The sequence below is a fragment of the Triturus cristatus genome, chromosome 8 (genome assembly GCF_964204655.1).
Source record: "Triturus cristatus chromosome 8, aTriCri1.1, whole genome shotgun sequence".
Taxonomy (NCBI): domain Eukaryota; kingdom Metazoa; phylum Chordata; class Amphibia; order Caudata; family Salamandridae; genus Triturus; species Triturus cristatus.
This window is the reverse complement of record NC_140591.1, coordinates 1,143,664,753-1,143,686,193: the sequence shown is the minus strand read 5'-3', so window position 1 is coordinate 1,143,686,193 and position 21,441 is coordinate 1,143,664,753. Positions and strand designations below refer to the sequence as shown.

General features: G+C 41.7%; 1 long non-coding RNA gene across 1 annotated transcript in view; it reads left to right on the top strand.

The window, feature by feature from the left end:
• Positions 1–1,005: 1,005 nt before the first annotated feature.
• The window catches only part of LOC146805517 (uncharacterized), a 28,474-nt gene continuing 8,038 nt past the window's right edge, over positions 1,006–21,441 (top strand). Inside the window, exon 1 of the long non-coding RNA XR_014967466.1 lies at positions 1,006–1,108. This is a non-coding gene — a long non-coding RNA (uncharacterized LOC146805517). The remainder of the gene's footprint in view (positions 1,109–21,441) is intronic.

Here is a 21,441-nt window from a genome sequence, read left to right as displayed (position 1 = left end):
AGGAAAGGAACTTTGTGTGTGGCTTAGCTTTCTGTTGCGAGATCACCCACCTGTGCTCCAGTGTGTTCCTTTCCTGATGTTGCCTTTTCCCTACTCCACTAGAAACCAACCAGAGTAGCAGAATGAAATCTGCAAACCCAGTGTGATCTCTGGGGGAAGGGGGATATGGGAATGAGAGAGAGAGAAAAACACTGCAACCTGCATATTGATTCGTAGGACTGTTCGTATCTCTCTCTCAGGAAGAGCTGTTGGGATCTCGGGAACCTGCCCAGTTATGCCTTGGTGATGTCCTAATCAAACAAGAAATATTAAATAACTCAATTCCACATACATGATGTGCCTTCATGAACTAGGAAGAACTTCTGTTCTCTAATTGGATAATAACACTGCTCACTTATTAAACATACCCCAGAAAGGAGAGCCCACGACTTGCACCCTTCTTGAATACTGCAATCTGTCAGCAAGTTCTGTAACTCTTATTGTTTTGTCCTTATTAAGAAAGCACAAAAGAAAACAACCAACATTTACTAGTTATTTTGCATATTCAGTCTTGCTTTTACCAATCTTGTTTAACTTAACCTTTCAGTTCTCATACCTTATTTGTTTCTAGGCGTTGTTTCTAAAAGGGATTCAGAAAAGAAAACAAAGAAACACAAAAGCAATATATGTAGACATTTACAAGTCCGTGGTAGATCACCACTTTGTCTTAAGTTCCAAATAAACTGTTCTTTCAGAAAAGCAATGTCTTTAAATAAGTATTGTCCTCCTTTAATAATTGGCAACTTTTAAAACAAACTCTATTAGTGTCTTTGCGCAGGATTAATTGTTCGTCAAACTGAAGAAACTAGTTTCTTACCCGTAGCCTTTGTTTCTAAGAAAACATGAAAGTTACCGGTATCGCATTTCAAGAAGTTGCTTAGCAACCTAGTTGTTGATGTTTCTTCTTTTTATTTGCAGGAAATCGAAGGGAGCACTGCCAGCCGGGAGACACGCAAGCAGGAATCACCGGAAGGGACTGGATGCCAAAGGAAGACGCTGGGCGAGCCAAAAGCCAGCCGGATGTCTTCTGCAGGCGGGCACAAGGACGGAAGATCTCAATGAAGAACAGGTAGGTACGCTTTCAACTAAAGCGAAGCGCTCGAGTTAGACGGGCGGGGGTTTAAATAGTCTTTGGGAAACACATGAACATGTGTTTGGCTTCAGGCGGTTTACTCGTGCTTCGTGAGCTGCCATTGCAACGTGCGCTAAAGCGGCTCATATTAGCATATTGAAACGTGTATTGAATTGTGCTGCATTGACTAACATTCAACAAGCATTGGCAATAACATGAATATTGTTACATTAACCAGACTACAACAAGCATTGGCCAAAATAATGAATACACCGCAAAATATTTGAGATGATAATACAACAGCTAGGGACATGTTGAATTCTGGTTCGATACAACTGGATAATTGACCAATAACAGTGAAAGTTATCAGGGGGCACAGCTTAGATTGGGTTTTGGGACACAGCTTAGATTGGGTTTTTGGACACACAACTTAGGTTTTTCGCAACACCTAACGTTGGTCACTTTGTTGCAGTATTTGTCATGCACTGTGTTGTGTGGCAGATCGACATCTCCATGGCACATGACAATTTGGAATCACAACAGAGGCAAGTATGGTGTACTGGTAAGTTTATTTTCGAACATGTGTGAGGAAAGTGCACAGGATGGTGGGTGCTGTACATTGGTTTTGGAATCCAAAGTTCACATTAGAGTTGGAAGTGCTGGTAGATAAATGTCCAGAGTAAAGTCCACAGTCATCTGCTACATTGGCCCAACATGAAACCTCCATGTCATGTGGGCGAGTTGTGTGCGATTGAACAAGGTGAACGGGTTGCTCACAAAGAACATTGTCCAGAACAGGTTTAGAGGTCCTGGGGGATGTGCTGGGACATCTGCCTCTCACATGTCCTTCTTCGGACGACCCCTCTTCTTCCTGGGGGGGGGGGATCCTCAAGTGCAGGCCTCTGCGGTGCAGGGGACTCTCTGCCAGAGTCCTCCTCCCTCCCTGTGGCGCTGGCAGATGGTGTTGCAACAGATGTTGTGGCCACACAGGGAGGTGTGGACAGGTTTGTGTTGATCTGGCGGAGGCATTGGAGTATGTCCTGATGCACCGCAGAAAGGGCATCCCACTTGGCCTCCATGCGGGCATGGTGGGCAGCCTGCTCCTGTTGCAACTGGCCAAATCCTCCGGTGCTATCCCGGTACGCATCTATGATGCGTGCCAGTTGGGTGTCATCATGCAGTCCAGACCCCTCTGCAAGGCGCGCCCCCTTCCTCCCACCCCTCCCAGCACCCCTATCCACACGGGCAGGACCAGCGGTGGGATGCACAGGTGACACTAGGACCCCGTGGGTGGTGTTGCTGGTGGAGTTTGCTGTAGCTTCCGGGGGATCCTGTATCCCTGTGCTGTGGGTGTTCAGTGGCCTTGGTCTGTCCGTGTTGGCGGGGGTGCCCTGTCGGTTTCCAGATGCTGGAGGCGTGGGTACAGGGGGTGCAGATGTTGATGCTGCTGGTGCTGCATGATGACTCACATCGGAGGGGCCAGGTTGGTCGTCGTCATCCGAACAGGACAGAGAGAGAGTCAAACCAGAGAGCTCAGTGTCCATTAGAGTATAGGGAGTCTGGGCCTCGGAATCCTCTAAATTTGGTGCTGGGTCCCCAGCACCACCTGTGTTTGGAAGAGACACACAATGTGAGTTATGTTACTTCATGCATCGATGGTTCACAAACATGACATTTTCTACTGTATGAACAGATGTCTGCCTGTACACTGCTTTTTCCCAGCTTGTCACGGACAGAGTTTGATATTGTTGTTGCCCACGTCCCAGCATGGCCTTGTGCTCCCCACAACAGAGCCCAGTGTCAGACATCCTATCAGTCCCTTCCACTCCCTGTGGGGCGAGTATGGTTCAGTTGGAACTTGCTGGGCCATGTGGGTGGGTGTGGATTGTCTGTGACTGCAACTCCCATCATGCTCATGGCTACACCCCCCTTCCCAGCATGCCCATACTTCCTCCCTCTTGACTCTGCTTCCCTGTGAGGGGGTGTGACAGCAATGGCAAGATGGCTGACTGTGAAGTCCTGGTGTTTGTTGTAACCCAGTTCCCAGCAGGGCCTTGTGCTCCCCACAACAGAGCCCAGTGTCAGACATCTTGTCAGTCCGTTCCCACTCCCTGTGAGGCGAGCATGGTTCAGTGTATGCTTGCTGGGCCAAGTGAGTGGGTGTAGATTGTCTGTGACTGCGACTCCCATCATACTCTTGGCTACACCCCCCTTCCCAGCATGCCCATACTTCCTCCCTCTTGACTCTGCTTCCCTGTGAAGGGGTGTGACAGCAATGGCAAGATGGCTGACTGTGAAATCCTGGTGTTTACAAGTCCAAAGCGAGCCCCTGTGCTTCACACAGCTGCACCCAGTACGGGGTGTCTTTTGATGATGTTTCACAGAGGTGTGGGTCAATGCATTCTACCCGGTGAGTTGTGTGGAGTTTGTATTGAGGGGGGGTGATCCACATGCTGGTAAGTATGGTCAGAGCTGTCAGTCCTCCTTCCCACCCGGCCATACATCCCACCATGAAACGTGCTTCCATTGGAGGGCGTGCAAGTTGTCTTTCAGGATGTCAGTCAGTGGTGTCCTGCTTCTGATTTGCGCACATGCCCTAGCAGGGCCTTGTGCTCCCCACAGCAGGACCCAGTGTCAGCCATCTTGTCAGTCATATTCCACTCCCTGTGATGTGGGCATGTTTCAGAGAGGTCTTGATGGGCCAATTTTGAGGGGGAGCATTATCTGTGACTACAAACCCCATCATGCTTTTGGATACACTGACTTCACCTGCATCTCCACAATTCCTTCCTGTCAGTCAGCTGCACTGTGAGGTAGTGTGTTTGTGGTGGCAAACTGTCTGGCAGTGTCTATTTAGCTTTGTGCCACTGCCTTGCTCTATTTGTTTGTAGGTTGGTGCACGTCATGACACAGTTCCAAGTCACTATGAGATGGCAGGTATTGTGTTTGTCTGACTGGCATACACATCTTGGGATGATTATCTATTGGTTACTGTAGCTTTGCTTGCGGTGCATGGTTTCACTGTCCCCTTGCCACACAATCTTGGGTATGTTGTTTGTGTACTCACCAGGCTCTGGTATGTCTGTTAGCCCATGGACACTCTCTGGTGGTAGGATGTTCCGCACCTTCTCCTCCCAGGTCCTGAAGTAGACTGGTTTGTCAGGAGGGCCACCGCCGGTGCACTGACTCAAGACCAATGTACCAAACAAATGTGGCTCTACTCTGATGATCTCGTCTACCAGCACTTCTAACTCACTATCTGTGAACTTTGGATTCTTCTTTGGGGGCATGGTGATGGGTAGTGGTGGTGAGGGATGTGTGTGTGAGGGTGCAAGTTAGGGTGGGTTGGTGTTGGTTTTGCTGGCTGTATGTGTGTGTGATGTTGGAAGAGGTGCTGATGGTGTGTGAGTTGTGTGATGGGTGAGTTGTGAGTGTGTCTGTGGTTGCTGTGTAATGGTGTTTGCTGCTGGTTGTGTCTCCTGTTTGCAATGGATGATGGTAGTGATTGTAGTCCTTTATATATTTGAAGTTGTGGGTGTGTCTTTGTCCCATTTTTTTTTATTTGATATTTATTGGCTTTGTCATTGCTTGTTTGGTCCTTTTTTTGTCTTTTTTACTTTGGGTTTTGTAGGCATGAAGGAGACGTTCATCTGACGGATACGGACGCTGATGTTGTCTCGTGCAGGCTTCTCTGCCTCGTTCACGCTGCCTATCTTCTGTGTTTCATATGCGTCAGTCGCGAAGGTCTCTATTGCTTGTGGGCCCAATTTTCTGTGCGTGTCAGTCGTGCGACTTGGTCTCCGTGCAAGTCGGTCTGAGTTTCCACGCATTGCATCGTACTGCGTGGATCGGACATCACGGTTAATGGTCGGTCGGGTTCATTCCGGGTTCGGGTCGGTCGCTGAAATTCTCGTCGGTTTTCCGGGCGGTTCACTATTTTCCCCACGGCTTGGTCGTACGGCTTGTATTCCGTACGTGTCGGTTGTAATTCACATGCGTTGCATCGTACTGCATGGGTCGTACGGCGCTGGTCCATGTCGGTCGGTATCCGGTTCAGGTCTGTGTTAGTCGGTTCTTTTTGCGACCGGAATCGGAATCGGCCCCTTATTGCTTGGTAGTTGTCGACTATGCCACTCGCTATCCTGAAGCGGTTCTCCTTTAGTGAGCCAATACCATAAATATTGCCCGAGTTCTTAGTAAAATATTCTCCAGGGTGGGGTTTCCTAAAGAGAGTCTCACTGATCAGGGTACTCCATTTGTAGCCACATTAATGCAGGAGTTGTGTACTATGTTAAATTTGAAACATGTTAAGACCTCAGTATAACACCCCCAAACCATTGGGTTAGTTTAGGGGTATGTTGGGACCCTCAAACACATGGTAATTGTTTTTGCCTTGAGTAGGAAAGAAATGTTATCCTCTCCTTCCCTTAGCTGTGTTTGTTATCAGAGGCCATGTTCAAAGCAGTTTAGGCTGCTCCTCATTTGAACTACTTTATGGTATACAACCCAGAACCCTACTTGAGATAGCCAGAGAAGCCTGAGAGAAGAATAATGGGTCAAGCAATGGAGAGAATATCAAATAAATGATTGGGTTCTCGTTCTCCTCCCTACCTCAAAAAAGAATATGAAGGCCGAATATAGAGCCCCTATTGAATAGTAGAGGAATTAGGGACAACCTCTTACAAAATTAAAATCGGATATACTAAAAAATCTACCATATAAACATGTTGAAAAAATGTATAGGTACCCCACCAAAAAAAGTGTTAGTTGGCCAACCAAAAGATGTCCTAACCAGTAAATTAGTTATAATGATCAACTTGATGAAGCACAAAAGGACTCCCTACAACCAGTGTTGCAATGTTTTTCCTCTATTTTTTCTGACCTCCCTGCTCGCACTAGATTTGCCGAACATGCCATTCCCAAAGAAAAAGGGGTGGAGACCCGGCAAAAACCCTATAGGTTAATGGCGGCCAGACGAGAGGCTTTTAGTGAAGAAATATCTAGAATTCAGCAAATGGGTGTAAAACAACCATCTAAAAGTAATTGGTCATCTCCCATTGTGGTAGTTCCTGAATCTGATGGGTCTATCTGATTCTGTATAGACTTTAGGGCAGTTAACAGTATATCAACGTGCAATGCCTACCCTCTTCCCAGGGTGGATAAACTCATTGAGAAGTTAGGAGAGGATAAATACATCACCACTTTAGATTTGACAAAAGAGTTTTGAGAGGTACCTCTAAAAAAGAAGATCATGAAAAAATGCTTTTGCCACCCCAGACAATCTTTTTGAAATCTATGTTTTACCGTGTGGACTACACGGAGCCCCAGCCACTTTTCAAAGGCTGATGAAGGAAGGAGTAAGTAAAATGTCTTGGGAGGTTCTCCGTGAGACAGACTTACCTGAACCCTCTTCTTTTCCCCCATAGCCCAGCTGCCATTCTTTGACCACACCAGAAGAAGAAATGATAACATTGTTTGAACTGGAGGATTTTGGTCACAAGATCCCCTTGGAGCCAAGAAGGGAACAACGTGGTTGCTTTAAGGACTGTCATCTGGAACCAGAGGACGAAGAAGAAGAAACAAATATGGACGAGAGGACCTGGCCGATCAAGCATTCCCCGGGCTGCCAGGAAATGAGACCCACCTGGATCCTTTCTCCAAGTTGGCAGAGAGGAAGGACCCGGGTTTCAGCGATCCAAACCCCATTGCTGCTGGAAGCAAAATAGCGAACCCCAGCCCTGGTAACAACTGTGAAGAGAAGACCTGCAATTTCTTAGAATTGGCGTGCCTGAGTTCCACAGAGTGGCAGACAACGACTGGGCCCTGAAAACAACTTGTTGCCCCGCCTCGTTTCCTGAGAAACGTCAGTTAGCCAGGTTCAGGGCTGGATTTAGGGCAAAAGGGAGGGGAGTAGGACCTAACCTTCCACAAGTTCCTCCCTTTTTCCAAATCTTTTCTTTTCTTTTTTTCTTCTTCCTCACCAAAACCATTTCAGGTTCTGAAGGGTAGCCATTTTTTTCTATTTCTTTCTAAGCAGGAATGTTATTTCTTTCTTTCTTCTCTCATGACTTAACAAATTGGTACTTGTTGTAAGGGCTCAATGACTATATCGATACCCAAAATTTCTTCTTACCTAAATATCTAATCATAAACATAGATGTTAAAAAGTTCCACATCCTATATTTCTGATATTAAGTAAAAAATATTGAAATATTGATGTCATTAATGTAGTTGTAAAAAATATAGTTTATATATATATATATATATATATATACATATATATTTATATATAATAAATAAATTAAATACCAACATTAATTTTAAACAATTACATTTAATATACATCTTAATGAAAATAACAAATACACTTCATTAAAAAAAGTTAAACTGACATATAATAATCAATACATATATTTACATTAAAACGGTTATTAAACTAATAATTTAAATTTATTTTATAGTTATACAAATATAACAAATACATGTATATATATATGTACATATACCAATAACATAACATCTATAAACAACAAACCATTCTCATTAAGTTGAAACATTAAACTATTAAAAAATCTTTACATTAAGAAACATTATTTTTCAAATTACAAATATTAATAATCAAAAATAGTACGATTTCAAATAAACAAAACATAATAACATATATTATAATGATACAAAATAAATTATAACAGTTCATACACATAAAATCCCTCTACAATTTAAACCAGACTACGCAAATTATTAAATTAAATATTTTAAAAAAGTGCCACTCCCACTAACCACAACACAATATTAAGACTGGATAAAAATAAAATGTACAAATCACCCTCCAATAAATGTAATAGTAGTAAAATTGATAGATTGCACATAGGTAATATTTACTGCATCCATTGCAGCAGATAAAATATCAGGGAAACTGTTAAAGATTAGAGGGATAAAATTTACTATTCCTACTCCAATAAGTGAAACAGTAGGGAAAATTTTGGATAGCGAAGTGATCAAATTTACTCTTCCCACTCCAGTACATACAACAGTAGGGAAAGTGTTGGATTGGGGAGGGGTAAAAATTACTATTCCTAATCCTGTGAGTGCAACAGTAGGGAAAGTGTTGGTTAGCGGAGGGATACAAATTACTAGTCTCACTCCAGTCAGTACAACAGTAGGGAAAGCATTGAATTGCAGAGAGGTAAAATTTACTATTTCCACTCCAGTCAGTTCAAAATTAAAACAAAAAAAAATATCATCCACAAAATGTAAATATTTTAAAAGCAAAGTAAATAAAAATATATAAATATGTTGAAAATAAATATATATTTAATTTTTTAAAGACTAAAAAGTGAAAATATATTATAATGTTAAATACAAATCACAAATACCTACATATATTATATTAAATAAAGAACAAAAATAATTCTCATAAAAGAATTATATTTTTTAGAAATTATGTATTAACAAAAACATTATTTAGTACACACATTTAATGTATCTACTTTCTACCCTATAACACCAAAAAACTCACAACCACCATCTAAAATATATTTGCACAATTAATATTATTAATTATCAAGTAAACAAAAATTACTAATTAAAAACAAATTAAAATTCATTAATATTAATTATCTCCCCACTATTTACCCTTATAATCCCCATAACCAACACATAAAAATAATTTTTGAAAAATGAATCACACAATAAAAATAAATTTTCAATTAAATAACTAATAGTATTTACCAACTAAATATAAAATAGGAAAATTAATTTACTCTCCACCCTTAACCCCTATAAACCCAAAACTCACACTCAAAAATGGTAATTAAACAATTAACGTAATTGATTAATTATTATTAATGTATAACTTTTTAGTAATTAATCAAAAATAAATTACTAACCACTTTAAACCCCTTATACCTAAAACGCACACCCAAAAAATGTAATTAAACAATTAACATATTTAATGATTCGTTAATTAATTATCAACTAATTATTAATTATTAACATATTAATGACTTCCCACCCTTTACACCTAAAAACCCCACAATCCACACCTAACAAGAAATATCACAATTACCATAGTTAATTATCAATTAAATAATTAATATTAATTAACAACTAATGATTAATTAATTAAAAATAAATTACTTCCCACCTTTTACCCCTATAAACCCACATTCCACATATACAATTGACCCCAAAAAATAAAAACAAAATTCACACCATAAAATATCAATTGAATAAGTAGTATCAAATAAAAAATAAGAATTAATTTATTATAAATAAATGACTTGCTACCCCATCCCCTCTAAGCCCACAACAAGCTACGGAACTAATAAAATACAATATTTTATTAAAATGCAATTGATAACTACTAACAATTTAACACATACATTCAAAAGCATAAACAATACTTATAAAAAAATACATTTAATATATATATTAAAAAATCCATAACATTAATTAAAAATCAATATTTTAAACAACTATGATTTTGCAAATGATATTAGTGACTTGTATATTCAAAAAATCAATATTACTTATCTTAAAACTGATATCCTTGTCCATGATATTTTTGCTGTTGATGTTTATGTATCACGATATTTACAACTTGATAATTGTGTCAGTTGACATAACTCACTCCATATTTTGTCTGAATACCTGCTTTAAGAAAGCGACAAACCACCCCTCTTTCTTTGTTTTTTTTTTTTTAAAGAAAGCACAGGAACACGGGTGGTTATTCCTTGGTGATTAGTCTATCCTTATTCAATAGGGGAGAAGAGACGTGACTTACCATTGGGTTTCTTCTTTTTTCCGATGGTATCTTTTTTCCGGGCCGGAGACTTAGCCACAACCGACCCTAAAAGAAAGAAAGGAAATAAAAGACATTAAGTCAATTGGACTTTCCTAGCTTTAGTTAAAACCTGGGTGAAATTCTGGAGAAAATAATTGGGTGTCAATAAAGCCCTAGAACTCAAATTATTTTGATTCATGTTTATATTCACCCGCAACCGACAAGTTATGGAGAATTTGGGCACATTAGATCAATGATAAAAACTAAAGAATGTGGCACAACTGCTCATTCAAGGGCAGAGAAAATTAGAATGGGCCCTCAACAGACAAATTTCTTCTGCCAAGGCGGACGGTGAAACCTTTAAGGACACTATGAAGTTGCAAGTGGTCAGTCTACACAGAGTCGCTGAAGATTAATTTCAATTATGTCCAACCTCTCTGCCACTCATACCTCATCCACAGGCTCACACATATCATTTCAATATATGTCCCTGGGGAATACCCAGATGCCTTTCTTTACATTTTTGAGATAGCTGTTAGGCACTTCTTCCAGGCTCCATTACTAGTCAGGGAAGCACAGGACACCTACCAGATAGCCAATCCTTATGGTACCAGACCCTATAAAGAAGTTAAGAACATAATTTTGGACCACATTGGATTTGACGCAGGACCCTATTTGAAGTTTAGAAAGGAATGCGGTATAGCAGGGGATAATCATAATACCGAAACTCTTTTCTTCAAACTTAAATTGGCCGCAGATAAATGTCTATGACCCCTTGAGAACATCAAGGAAGAAATCATGAATTTGATTTATGTGGAGCAATATCTAGTCTTTACTCCTAGTACACAAAAATAGCTCACACAACATACAGGTCTAACCGTAGAAGAAGATGTAGTGATGGGCACACCTTTTTCCAGAACCCAGCAGTGCTTAAACATCGGAGAACCTAAGTGTGTTGGAAGAAAGGCTCCTCTCAAGAATAAGAAAAGACGTAATAAAATTGTTATGGAACCTTCCAAAGTAAGGACTTTTCGAACCATGACAAACTTCATTACAAATCCCAAATGTTTTGACATTTCCTTGTCCTGCCCAATATAAAACCATTTGAGGAACCCATGGCTGTTAATTCTATTCCAAGGTAAGTTTGTTATATGCAAGAGCTGGGACACTACTTTTTTGTAAGTCTGTACATTCAAGATCACAGGATTAGGGCTTTGCTAGATTCAGGATGTTGTCAGTCAGTTATCTTACAGAAATGGGTAGAGCCCTCCCAAATCCTTCCACATAAGGAAGTAGAGATTGTGTGTGTTCAGTAGCTGAGGTGACAGTAACTACTCAAACAGGTAGAGAGATAAAAAAAAAGCCGGAGCCGTGCCAACTCTGCCAAAAGAATTGACACTTGCCACAGATAACATAGAGTTTCTCACTATGTTTAAGGCCCAATTGTCTTCTTCTCTATTTAAAAAATAGAATTATTAAAAATTCCCAAAATGCCTTTCTCACAGCTGAACCTTGGCAGATAAATTGTGATATCCATGATGCTCAAAGGAATGACAGTACCCTACAAAATGCTTGGAAAAATGCTATAGAGAATGAAGAAAACATTAGTTCTTGGTTTCCCCAATTTATAAAAAAAAGTGTGTTTCTATATAGAATTGATAAAATAGGGGCAGATCTCCAACTCCTAGTTCGAAAAGAATTTAAGGAATAAATATTTTTTTTCTCCCATTCACATTTATTGGGCGGCAATACTGGATGAGAGAAAACATCTCAAATGGTGTTAAAGTATTTCTATAGGCCTTACATTCATTCAGAGCTAAAAAAAAAATGGGCAGATTTGTGAGATCTGTCAATGGAAAAACCCATATAAACCTCCTGCAGTTCTTCTCCAACCCTTACCTATAATCGAAACACCCTTCGAGTGCATTGGAATGGTCCTGATTGGTTCCCTCCAAAGAACCAAAGGGGGTAACACTTATTGCTTGTAGTTGTTGACTATGCCACTCGCTATTCTGAAGTGGTTCCCCTTAAGTCAGCCAATACCAGAAATATTGCCCGAGTTCTTTTTGAAATATTCTCTAGGGTGGGGTTTACTAAAGAGATTCTCACTGATCGGGGTACTCCATTTGTATCCAAATTATTGCAGGAATTGTGTACTATGTTAAATTTGAAACATCTTAAGACCTCGGCATACCAACCCCAAACCAATGGGTTAGTTGAATGGTACAATGGGAACCTCGAACTCATATTTACAAAACCTCTCCTGGGCAGGGAAACAACTGGGGATCTTCTCCTTCCCTTAGATCTCTTTGTTATCAGAGGCCAGGTTCAAAGCAGTTTAGGCTGCTCCTCATTTGAACTTCTTTATGGGAGACAACCCATAACCCTACTCGAGATCGCCTGGGAGAAGAATAATGGGGCAGAAGCCCAAGATCTATTAAGATGTATGCAACAATAAAGGCAACACATTAGTAAACTATGAGACTCAGCCAATACCCAATCAGAAAAAAGCCAGAAGAAACAAAACAATTTCATGATAAGGAGAAGCAATGGAGAGAATATCAAATAAATGATTGGGTTCTCGTTATCCTCCCGACCTCGAAAAAGAAAATGATGGCTGAATGGAGGGGCCCCTATCAAATAGTTAAAACATTAGGGACAACCTCTTCAAAAATAAAAATGGGATATACAAAAAGCAAATCTACCATATAACCATGTTAAAAAAATGGATAGTTACCCAACCAAACAATTGTTGGTTGGCCAACCGGAAGATTCCCTAACCAGTACCTTAAAATAATCAGTTGTTAATGATCAACTTGATGAAGGACAAAATGTCTCCCTACAACTAGTGTTGCAATCCTTTTCATCTATGTTTTCTGACCTCCGTGGTAGCACTAGAGTATTCGAACATGCCAATCCCACAGGAAAAGGGGTGGTGTCCGGCAAAAACCCTATAGGTTACTGGCCGCCAGACGAGAGGCAGTTAGTGAAGAAATATCTTAAATGCTGCAAATGGGGTTAATCCAACCTTCCCAAAGTAACTGGGCATCTCCCATTGTGCTAGTTCCTAAACTTGATGGGTCTATCCAATTCTGTATCGACCAAAGGGCAGTTAACAGGATCTCAAAGTATGATACCTACCCTCTTTCCAGTGTGGATGAACTCATTGAGAAGTTAGGAGAGGCTAAAACATTACCACTTAAGATTAGACAAAGGGGTATTGGCAGGTACCTCTAAAAAGAAGATCAGGAAAAAACGCTTTCGCCACCTCAGACGGTCTTTTTGAAAATACAGTTTTACCGTTTAGACTACACTGAACCCAGTCCACTTTTCAAAAGCTTATAAACGAAGGAGAAAGTAACATTCCCTGGGAGGTTCCTTATGAGACAGACTTAATTGAATCCTCTCCTCTTCCCCCACAGCTCAGCTGCCATTCTTCAAACACACTGGAAGAGGAAACGATAACATTGGTTGAACAGGATGATTTTGCTTTCAAGACCCTCTTGGAGCGAATAAGGGAACAATGCAGTCATTTTAAGGACCGTCATCTGGAAACAGTGACAAAGAAGAAGAAATGAACCTGGAAGTGAGGATCACGATGAACAAGAATCCCTCAGGCCACTAGGAGCTGATACCCACTTGGTTCCTTTTCCAACGTTGGCAGAGAGAAAGAAGCCTAAGCACAGCTGATATGTGCCCCAGGGGATGGTGCGGCAGCCTGGTGTGGAGCTGATGCCAAAAGAGGCTCTGGAGCGGCAGTCCTCCTGCCTCCAGTGAAAAGAAATGAACTCAGTGAGGAGAGGCTAAATACATCACCCCTTTAGATTCGACAAAAGGATATTGGCAGGTACCTCTAAAAAGAGAAGATAAGGCAAAAACACCTTTGCCACCCCAGACGGACTTCTTGAATTTACTGTTTTACTGTTTGGACTACACGGAGCCCCAGCCAATTTTCAAAGGCTGATAACCGAAGGAGAAAGTAACATTCCCTGGGAGGTTGTATATGAGACACACTTACCTGAACCATCTTCTTTTCCCCTACAGTCCAGTTAACCATGGGATATGCAAAGCACCCCACAAAAATGTATTTTCCACTACGTGCAAGTATTTCACATCCTTATACCCTCACACATAACAGCCATGGGTGGCCATAGGGATACATTTTTATCTATATACCTTTAACAGTGCAGGCACGGGCTTTGTCCCTAGTCTTTTTGCAAAGTCCATGGTATCCCCCACTGCCCTTGCCAAGATGTTCATTTTGTCTGCTCTTTGTGCAGCCCACAACACATTCTTATGAAACAGCACATCTAAATATGAAAAGGTTAACATTTTAGTTAATTCTACCCCCGGCAAAAAAACTTACACCTAACTGCCTTCTTTGTGCCAATTGTCATGGTGTGAGATTTAGAAAGATTGGTTGCAAGGTTGTGCGAGTCAATAAAATCTATATAAATGTCTAAAGGTATTTGGAGGCCTTCACCTGTCCTTGCAAACAACAGTGCATCATCTGTATACCGAAGTGCGGGAAGAAGTTTGGAGCCTGCTCTTGCGATGTCTTTACTAGTTGCCAAGAGAACATCCTCTAGCTTGTTGATATACAGCATGAACATCAGTAGAGCAAGAATACACCACTGCCTGACCCCTAACTTGACATCCCAGGAAGCTGACACACAACCATCCTCATTTATCTCATTTATCCCGGCCTTGGTGTTGATAAGGGCAAAGTGTAAAAAAGCCACTAGGTCTACCTCCACACCCAGCTCCAGTAGAATTGACCATAACTTAGATCTATTAACCCGGTCAAATGCCGATGCTAGATCCATAAATGCCATATGCAAGGATCTCTTCTTGGCTATTGTGCATTTCCCCACCACCAAATGTAGGTTTATGCACTGATCTAGCATCCCTTTGCCCTGTCTAAAACAGTTCTGTAGGTCTTAGATGATCTTAAACTTATCTAGCCATGAGGTTAGCCGATCAAGGACCACTTTCCCCATAACTTTTTTAAGCGGAGTCTATGAGGGAAATCGGTCGATAGCGCAATATATCGTCCCTTGAACCATTTTTAAAAATGGGCATACTAATAGCCATTCATCAGGAAGTGAGGAGGTCACAAGAACAGGCCACATTAAATACTCATGTCAGTGTCCTGCCCCAGGTCATGGAGTCTACTCTATACAGATCAGCCAGCACCCCATTCGGATCCGGCGCTTTCCCCTTACTGTGGCCAAGACAGCTTTGTGTACCTCTTCAATATTAAAATTCAATGGGACACCATCTGTGCTGATGTCCCACTGTAAGTCAGACCCCCTTGCGTCATCCCCACTATACATCCCTTCAAAATGGAAAACCCATCTTTCGGCAGCATTAGTGCAATCTGTTCTGGTGTTTACCGTATGTTAAAAAAAGGGACTATTGACTGCCTCCCAGATCTTTATACTGCCTGTCAGTATGCTTACCTGAACAATGGACTCTAATTCCTGGGCCCTGATGGCCTTCTTCCTCTGTTGGATTGCACGTTTGTAGGCCCTCCTGAAGATCTTAATCGCTGTCTCATCCCTTGGGCATTGCTTAAGGGCATGGATTCAATTCTTGGAAGCCCTAGAACATGTATTGTTGACCCACCTTATCTCCTTAGCACCTTGGACCTGCTGTTAATAGTTAAGCTATTAGATGTATGCTTTGTTAATTTATCACACACATCTTAAAACAGCTCTATCCTGTGATCCCAGATCCAAACAAAGCAGGATCTCATCTGCACACTCTGCATGAAGGGTGTCTAAAAAATCTCTGGTGTCACCTTTGCCAATTTTAGCCTGCATGCCTGATCTTTTGACCTACTAACAGATTTTGGAAATCTCCTCCCCTCCCCTCCATGTGCTTCAAAGCAATGAATCAATTCAAGCATTAGAGGATTGTGATCGCTATGGCTGGACCTAGAGACTGTCAGCTTGTGAACGGCGGAGGCTAATGTTGCAGAGATCATTATGAAATCAATAATACTAGAGGGACCCCTGCCTATGAAGCTGGGTACGGGTATATCTATTACCAACTGTTCTAGACAAAGCAAATTGTTAGCGGCAGAGAGCTATTCAAAGTGAGCAGCTAGAGGTAAAGCATTTGCATAACCAATTACAGAAGTACAGCCCAAATGACAAAGATGTGTGTTAAAATCACCTAAAATGATGACTTCATAATAGGAATGTTTCCTCTTACCATATTGTTTGAGAAACCTCTCCAGTTCTACTAGGTGTTCAATGGCAGAATTTCTGCACTAAGAATTATAACAATGTAATACTAGTGGGAGATGATGATTAATAAAGGACAGCTCTATTGCTAACAGAGAGGCTTATTGACGCTCTACAATTCTGGTGGTGCAAGTGAGACCAGTAAAAGGAGGCTTCCCTTAGGTCTACCCACTATAGATGGAGCTGCTAATTTAAAAAAATGAAGTGAAATGGTCCAGTAAGAAATTCTCAGTGGTATTCCATGTTTCCTGCAGAACAAGTATATGAAAACACACAATCAAACTCAGTCATAATACATCATCTTTTGGACCTAAGTCCATCTATATTCCAGTACAAAATCTTCATACAAGAAGAACCTGGAGTTATGGGAGCTGGTTTAAAGGGGGGGGGGGAGAAAGTGTTACCTATCTGGCACATTGGCCTTGGACCCAGCAACACAACCCTAGCAGATGGTAGTTAATTGTTACCATCTAGCCAATCTTAGTCTAACAGGGGATCAAATCTATTGATCAAGGGAAGTACAAACCTACCAGTTTCAGCCTGGGCTGCCCTAGCAGGCCTTAGGATGGGGTGTCCGGGGCAATCATGACGGAAGAAGTTAGTTGGATAAAAGTATTGAAGGGGGACAACTTAAGTGATGTTTTGGAGACTTGAATAAATATAGACTCAACAAGTGCTTTGGAGTGTGCAGTATGTCTTACGTTGACTACTACACAGTCCCCTGCCACATTGTTCCTCAACCTATGGCCCACCCAACCCACTCTTCTAGCCTTAATATTGTGGGAATACAAAAAAATGTCAATTTACTACATTTCTGTCACACAAATGAGTGACCTTGTGTATGAGGTCCAATGTAGATTCTTGAGTTCTTTGGGTGATTGGGGGAACCCCTAGTAAAACTGCCACTAAGGGTGTTGATTTAGGGGGCAGCTCTAAGGAAGTAAAAAGTCCTGTTCCGTGCATTGGGAGTGTGTGTTCATAATCAATGAATGAATTTGAGTCCCTTTTAATGATGATGCTCCTGGTACATGAACATCCTGAATTATAGTATCTGGTTTATTAGTGGAGTGAGTATTTTCAGACCTTTGGGTCTCACTCTGGATCAAATACTTATTCAAATGATTAACCCCAATTGAGTAACAGGATATGTCACTAGGAGCGCCGATACTGGTCAATCCCGCATGTATGTGCACATCTGCAGGGCTGGTCCCCACAGCTGTGGGCTTCATGTCATAGGTTTGGGCCCCAGGTACAAGCAAAGAGAAGGACTACAGCTTCAAATCAATGATTCCAGCCACGACTAAATGGGGGCACATTAAACAAAGATTTTAGTCTGGGGAGTAACATGTCTAAAGATTTCTCCGTATCTATTTTAGCAGGTGAGGATGCCTTGTTCTGTAATTGGGACCGGGTCGCTCTTTTCCCTCCAGTCTGCTTTTTTTTTTGCGTGCCCATCTGGGGCAATGTCGTCTTCGGTCATTAACTGCCCAGCCTTGAGGTTTGTGGCCATAGTATGTAATGATTTTACTGGCGAGGAGCCAGAACCAGATACTGCCCTTTCTGCCTCATATTTGCCATGATTGTCTGATGACAACAATTCCTGGCTAGTCTTTTATGCTTCCAGGGAAAGCCTCGTTTCGGTAAGGGCTATCTCTTTAGAGATTACATTAGCTGCCCTAATGAAATATGAGTCTATAGTAGTAGCAGTGTCACCCCCTGTAGCCCCAGCAGTTAATTTCCTCTCGAGGCCAGAATCCAACTTAAGCTGGCTTGCATCACTCATAAGGCTCTATATTCCAATTCTCCGGCATTTCTTGCCCAGAAACTCGTGATTTCCGGAGGAGCCAGAAATTCCCAGTCTGCCAGAGACATCTTGCTCCAACCGGCACGTTTGCGGACAAAAAAAAAGTACAATCAGCCCTTCTCCGGGGCGCTCCAAGAATTTAGAACTCACTCTCGCCTGCCATCAGAAAACTTCCCTCTCTGGCATGCTTCAAAAAAGAGGCCAAAACTTTCCTAATGGGCAAATTCCTCCCCTAACGCTGGCATTACATTCACCTCAGTGACCTTGTTCCACTTACTATTACGGCATTATCCGATGTCCTTCCGGATGATATCTACCTGACACTGAGACTGCTTTTTTGTTTAATGTATCTACCTGTTTTATCCTCCAGGTATCCTGGGATTGAAGCTGCCTGTTTTTTTTTTGTATAATGAATCCGCCTGTTTTTATCCCAACGTTTTCCACCCCTTCTAAGTCCTTTGTTTTACCAAATGTCAATCTTGTAAAGTGCTCTGATACCCTCACGGGTCTAGTTCGCTCTGTATAAAACTCAAAATAAATAAATAAATAAATCATTTTCTTTTACCTATTTTTGAAGGCCTACAGTAAAGGCGAGGATATCACAAGAAAATGATGAATATATACAGGCTCACAATAGGCCATAAAGTCTTAAGATAACTAAATGGCTAGATGGTCTGTTCCCAAAAATTGGTTCTATAGAATTCAAAAAACGACCAACGGGGGCAAATCAATTGCTCGGCTTGCCAAAGACCACCAACAGATAGCTACGCATCACTGCCTGGTATAAGAGATCAGGCCAGTTATCAAGAAAGTATACAAGGAAGAAAAGAAACTGTACCTTGATCCTAATAAAAAGTATAGAGACGTGGCCCAGCCCAGCCTCTGTCAGCTGCTGACAAGCATAGATGAACCCGCTCTTGGCCAGGCTGTTGCCCGACACTCGCCTGGGCACAACCCGCTTGTGTCACATGCAGAGCAGATATGCGTTTCTAGGTGTGGTGCATGCAGCATGGCATTACACCGCTGCCGCAAGAGACTCTGGGGGCTGCAGTCCTTCTACTCCCGGTGACCAGGAAATGACAGGCATTCCACGCAGCAGAGCCTAAGCACAGCTGATATGCGCCCCAGGGCATGGTGCGGTAGCGTGGTGTGGAGCTGATGCCAAAAGAGACTCTGAAGCTGCAGTCCTCCTGACTCCAGTGACCAGGAATGAACTCATTGAGAAGTGTGGAGCGGCTAAATACATCACCCCTTTAGATTTGACAAAAGATATTGGCAGGTACCTCTAAAAAGAGAAGATCATTTGCCACCCCAGACGGACTTCTTGAATTTACTGTTTTACTGTTTGGACTACACGGAGCCCCAGCCAATTTTCATAGGCTGATAACCGAAGGAGAAAGTAACATTCCCTGGGAGGTTGTATATGAGACACACTTACCTGAACCATCTTATTTTCCCCCACAGTCCAGCTGCCATTTTTTCACCACACTGATAGAGGAAATTATAACATCAGTTGAACTGGATGATTTTGGTCATGAGACCCCATTGGAGCTAATCAGGGAACAACGCGGTCATTTCAAGGACCTTCATCTGGAACCAGAGGACAAAGAAGAGGAAACGAATCCGGAAGTGAGGACCACTCTGATCAAGAATCGCCCAGTACTCCAGGAGGCGAGACCCACCTGGTTCCTTTATCAAACTTGGCAGAGAGGAAGGACCCAGGGTTTCAACAATACCTACCCTGTAGCTGCTGGAAGCCAGATAGCAAATCCCAGCCCTGGTAACAGTTACGAAAGGAAAGCAGGCATCTTCTTGGAATCTACATCCCTGAGTTCCACATGGAGTGGAAGACTAAGACCAAGCCCCCCAAATGACTTGTTGCCCAACCACATTTCCAGAGAAATGTGCCATAGCCGGATTTGGGGAACACAGGAGGCGAGAAGAACCTAACCTTCCACAAGTTCCACAAATTTTCCAATTCTTTTTTTTTTCTCTTTCTCTTCTTCCCTCACCAAAACCATTTCAGGTTCTTAAGCGAAACGTTTTTTTTGTACCTAAGAGGGAATCGTATTTCTTTCTTTCTTCTCTCGTGACATATCAAATTAGTACTTGTTTTAATAAAGCGACAATCCACCCCTCTTTCTTTATTGTTTTTGGAAAGAAAGTACAGGATGACGGGTGACTTATTTCTTGGTGATTAGTCTATCCTTATTCAATAGGGTAAAGGAGACGTGACTTACCCTGGGGTTTGTTCGTTTTTCTAAGGGAATCCTGAATGCGGGCCGGAGGCGTCACCAGGACCGACCCTAAAAGAAAGAAAGGAGATAAAAGACAATAAGACAATTGGACTTTCCTAACTTAAGATAAACCCTGTGTGAAATTCTGGTGGAAAATATTTGGGTGAAAATAAAACCTTAGAAGTCTTTATTAGTCCAATAAAAGCTATAAAAGCACAAAAATAAACACAAACGGCAGTTATAAAAACAAGGCGTGAAAGGACCAAATATACATAGCAGGTACAATTTGGCCATATCAATTTTCCTACAACCATGTTTACAAAAAAAACCTATGACTCATTATTAAAAGCAAATACAATGATAATTCAATCATATATATTTTTTATCTGATAAAGTGCAAATCCAGCTAGACAGAAAGCATCTTTCTCCTAATTCTTGTAGCTCCTGAGAAAAAACTTGCAACCCCAAGTAAGATCATGGGTGAAGAAAGCCTTTGTAGGAATAATAATGTTGGCCTTACTTGAACAAAATGGCCTGATCTCAAGAGCAGAAGAATATATTTTTTCCACAGAGAGACCTAAAGTTCACAGAAAAAGGTAAAGTGCAAAGTGTTCTGATCAGAAAAGTTGTCAAATGGACGTGGCTTTAAATCCTCAGGCATCACAAAGCCTTTTGGAAAGACTAGTTACCAGTGAATACGATTCAATCTGAATCTGGTTAGCAAAAAACGGTGAAGGCCGTTATTGACAAGAGACAAGCAGGGGTCGCCCTTTGAGCTTGGACTACGTATGATGTAATTTCTCACAGTGGGCTTAGCAGTTTCTTTACCCACCCTTTCCCCCTGCCACCTGGGCAGAAACAGATTCTTAGTCTTCCTGATGTCAGTTGAGGGTACATTTCTGGGGTTAGTGTAAAATTCGGAACAGCCTAGCCATCTCATCTGCTCCAATATATACATTAACCATGGGATATGCAAATCCCTCTCGAGAGCGATACAGTGCCCTATAACAAGTTGATTCAGGGTAGAAACTGGGAAAGACCAGATTCTAAACTAGCTCACTAAAGGGGCAACTGCAATGTAATCAGAAATGTATCCCGAGCCAAGCTCCTCATGCAGTGTAACGGCTGGGGTGCACAGGGGACAGAAAGGAGGCTACACAAAAATGTGTTTTCCACTACCTGAAAGTCTTTCACGTCCTTATACCCACACATCACAGCCATGGGTGGCCATAGGGATACATTTTATTCTCTAT